Source organism: Pan troglodytes, chromosome 22 (genome assembly GCF_028858775.2).
Source record: "Pan troglodytes isolate AG18354 chromosome 22, NHGRI_mPanTro3-v2.0_pri, whole genome shotgun sequence".
NCBI classification, from domain to species: domain Eukaryota; kingdom Metazoa; phylum Chordata; class Mammalia; order Primates; family Hominidae; genus Pan; species Pan troglodytes.
In genome coordinates, this window is record NC_072420.2 from 32,774,873 (window position 1) to 32,779,272 (window position 4,400).

Below are 4,400 nucleotides of genomic sequence, written 5' to 3' on the forward strand. Positions count from 1 at the left end.
ACATGTGATCCCTGACAATGCACTGAAGGGCGCTGCTGACTCCAGAACTTCAATGCTTAGTGGAGCAACAAGCAATTGGCCAAGGCCGTTTCTGACCCCAACTCCAAGTCCTCTGACACAACTCAGATTTAAGCTGAATTATCAACCTAGGTTGGGGAGAGGTGGCAAGTGTCTTTGTCTCTCAGGCACTCGCATAAGTTCCAGAGTGCTTCGTTGAAGAATGGCGCTGGACCTTCTAGGAGATGCTCCCTTCAGCCACCGCCCCCAACTACGTGTGGAAACAGATCCTGTTACCCAGAGATTTTCAGAGACGTGTCTTATCATCTGTCTCCCAGAGACCAGAGCCTTGGCCACCACCCTGGCTGGCTATGAACTCCCCTTGCTGGTTTCCACTCTGCCATATTATTCATTTAAATATTTACTGTGTGGACAATGTGGGATCTCAACCATGACACACAGCCCCTCCCTGTCCTCCAGGAATTCACAGTCTGAAATTGCTTGTGGCCAATAGACATTTTACTTGTACGCTATGCTAGAGGATGAATAGCAGGGGCTGTCTCCTTGGGACTGCAACCCTGGACCTACCTGCTAAACCTAAACATAGACTAAACCAGCATTTCCTAAGTACCTATGACGTACCTGGGCATGAGGGATTGGGGAAGAATGAGTGCATATGCTTTATGCATATGTTTATTTATAAATATTATTACAATTATACTCATTTTGTATATAGATGAACAGAATCATGTATAAAGTCTTTCTGGGCTAGGTTTCTAAGGCATTGCCAAGTTAAGTAGGCACCTGCTCAAAATCACCCTGGGAAATGGCAGCCCGGGGGGTCAACCCTGAAGCAACCTGCTCTCCCAGGCTCATGGTCCTTCCTCATGATGGATCAGTGTGTCTGACCCATCATCATTCCCCCTTTCATCCCATCCTGTAACGTATCCATCGCCATGCACCAGGTGCCAGCCTTTGCGTGTCCTAACTCTGAAGACCTCATTCAGATGTCTTCTCTTTCCTTTCAGTTATTTTGCTGTTTCCTCACATCCACCAGCATGACCGCCCATCCCCAAAGAGCCCCTTCTCCCTATACATTTACATTTGCCTTTGCGCAATGATGATATTTGCATAAGATGTTTTTTGCCCTCAGCCCAAAAGGGTGCAGCCACATTACACATATAATCGGGTGTGGTGGTTCTTTACCTTAAGCCTTGATGGGTGTACATCAATAGCACACCGGGGCAGAGAGGTCACATGTGCAAAGATTTGCACATTAGAAGTAATATAAGCCTTGAGGGATGTTGCTTTTATTTCTTCCCTATACACCCCCAGCTTAATTATTATTGACATTCTAGTGAAGTATTATTGTTATTTCCCAAAGAAAGACCCTTGTCTTCTGCAGTCTTCATGGAAGAATATTCAGGAAAGTCCGGCTGTTTCTATTGCCTGGAGGTGTGAAATGTGAAAGGCGGTTTGCAGTGTGTTCCTGACGTCTCTAAAGTATGGGCAGAGGGAAACAGACATAAGATATTGTTTAAAGCAGTTTCTTTTCTGGGGGCTCAGATCCCATGGGTTCAAGGAGCACCAATTTGCCTACCTCTCTGCTCCTCTTCCTCCCCTGACAGGGCCATGTGAGCTCAGCCTTGAGAACCCAAGCAAAAGGAATAATAATAGCAAGAATGACCCTGTGACAGCAGCATTGTTCTGTTTCCTTCCTAGGTGCTGGGTACTATGCTTGGCGCTTTGTATGAATCATCTCATTTACTTTCACAACAGCTGAGGCAGGAGCTCCTTTTGTCTTACCCATTTTACAGATGGGCAATTGAGGATCAGAGAAATTAAGAAATGAGCCCAAAGTCACATAGCTAGCAAGTGGCAGAGCTGGGTTTTGAACCAGACTTTTTGGCTCCAGAGTCCTCACTCCTAACTATTGGAGCTCTTCTGCTTCTGACATTGAAGCTTAGTTTATGGGGTTGGTATAGAGGGTCTAACAGTATGTCTGACACCTACTAAGTGCCTCCAAATTTAATGGTGGTAGTTGCCATTCCTGGAATTTGTGACTTGCTTGTGAAACAGCTCCCCTTGGCCAGGAGTGGTGGCTCATGCCTGTAATCCCAGCACTTTGGGAGGCTGAGGCAGGCGGATCACTTGAGGCCAGGAGTTTGAGACCAGCCTGACCAACAAGTCAAAATCCTGTCTCTACTAAAAATACAGAAATTAGCTGGGCATGGTGGCGGGCGCCTGTAATTCCAGCTACTTGGGAGGCTGAGGCATGAGAATTGCTTGAACCCAGGAGGCAGAGGTTGCAGTCAGCTGAGATCGTGCCACTGCACTCCAGGCTGGGTGATGAAGCAAGACTGTCTCAAGAAAAAAAAAATCCAAACAAACCGGAAAAACACAAAACAACCCCAGCTGTCCCTGGGCTATGTCCTAATGGGGTCCTGACTCCTGTGTGTTACCTCCTTCTAGCAGTTGCAGCCACTCGATGTCCACTTGAGGGGCAGCCTCCATTTTCACGAGCAATGCTGAGCTGAGGGCTGGGGACAATTAAGTCCCTCCAGATGGATCGCGACCCTGATTCCTCTGACAAGGATCCTCTCCTCCCTCTTCCTGCCTACTTGCCTCTGTTCTTCCAGTCGGGGCCTGTCTTGGTCCTAGTTCTCAACCTTCCACCTTTCCCAGACGTGAGGCCACACTCTTGCCCGCCGTGAACCGATGCTGCTCCCTGTGGACCCGGCTGTTTGCTGTGGGCTCTTCTGCAGATCATCTTTTTGTCAGGGCCTGGCTCTGGCCAACTTGTGGTGTTGGGAAGCGTCACCTACCTACAGGCTGCCATAAACCAGAACGGAGAGACCATCAAGCTTCTGGGACAATTTGGAATCTAAATGTTCCCTGGAGCCACTGTAATTTGGGCAGAGAGGGGAAAACCTCAGTAAAAAGTTGAAGGGAGAGAAATCAGGATCAGGGAGGAGAGCTGGGGGGCAGAGGGAGAGAGGAGGCACCTGGAGACACCTGTTCCTGCGGCAGGACGGCGGGTGGGAGCTGCACCTGCAGGCGGCTCTGTATCCTGGCCAAGATGCTCCGCCCATCACCTCTGTTGCCACCATGTTGCCAGGAAACATTTGGATTGCATTCTACCATTGAAGAAGCCCTGCCAAGAGGGCCAGGCAGGGCCAGGACATCATTCCCTCCTGCTCACAGCTGGCCATGCCCAGCTGGCTCTCCAGAGGGCACCAGCATCAGGGATCAGGAGCTCACCAGGTATTTCTTTGCATGGCGAGTGTTAACTTACAAAGCAGGGCCCTGCACTGTGAATAGGCAAGTTCAGTTTCGCTGGGTCTTGACATAGTGTGGTTAGATAACACCTGCAGATGGAATCACCAGGAGAGCCTGTTAAAATACAAATTCCTGGGACTACCCCTATGTATCCCCAAACTTAGTCAAAACTCCCACTCTGTGCCAAGTACTGCTCAACTCACTTTATATGTGTTAACTCACTTAGAGTTAACACCTGCAAGGTAGGTGCTACTATCATTGTTCCCATTTTACAGAAGAAGAAACTGGTGCAGAGAGGGCTGGGAAGGCACCCTGGTCACACAGCTAATAAGAACTGGGATCTGAACTCAGGCTGAGTGGCTGCAGAGCCCTCTGCCAGGCCAGCCTGGGAGCCTCCTGTCTCAGACAGAAAAGCCTGTCCACTTGAAAAATGGACATCAGGAATGGCTTTTCAACCTACTGGGCTAATTAGTGCTCACTTGGAAGTCATCAGCTTAAAGCAAATATTGTTAATCTATAAAATTCCTATGACCATGGGTCAGCCACCTTGCTGCCCTGTAAATGATAGGGTATTATCTTCCCAAACTCAATAAGGTTTTCAACCTATTTGGGAGTCAGTGACCTCCTTGACAATCCAATGAAAGTGTGGATCTTGCCCACATAACAAAAGACACCTATTCACATTTAATATGTAATAGCAAGAATGCCCAGGAAATCTGTGGGTGCCATGTTGTGAACCCCAACCTACATGAATACATGAATCTTCCCTAAACTGAGGTTCCCCCCATCCCTCATCTCTTTGTCTCTTAAAATTCTCAGTAAGAAGAGAGGCACACCTAGGAAAATTATTTGATTGGAGTCAAAGTAATTAAGGCACAACTTTCCTTCCCTTTGGTACTTACAAACATCCATCTTAATTAAAGTGTTCATTATGAGGCCAGTGCTCGGGGCTGCCAGGAGACTGGATAAGACAGAAAACCCCTTAGGATTATGAGAGGTCACTGCTTATTGAACCTGGGATTCTCATTACTGAAGCGACCCTATGCCTTGGGTAGCTTAAGGAAGATTCTCTGTGGCAGCAGACATGGGTTCTTTGAATTTTCTTTGAAGCCAGTTTTTACCAT

At 47.9% G+C, this 4,400-nt stretch overlaps 1 long non-coding RNA gene across 1 annotated transcript; it reads right to left on the reverse strand.

Moving 5' to 3' along the window:
- Positions 1-771: 771 nt before the first annotated feature.
- LOC107970193 (uncharacterized) lies at positions 772-4,064 on the reverse strand. The gene is made up of 3 exons (XR_001712574.4): positions 3,003-4,064; positions 2,460-2,901; positions 772-1,495 (listed from the first exon to the last, which is right to left on the reverse strand). It is a non-coding gene; the product is annotated as an uncharacterized LOC107970193 (long non-coding RNA).
- Between the last annotated feature and the right edge of the window lie 336 nt (positions 4,065-4,400).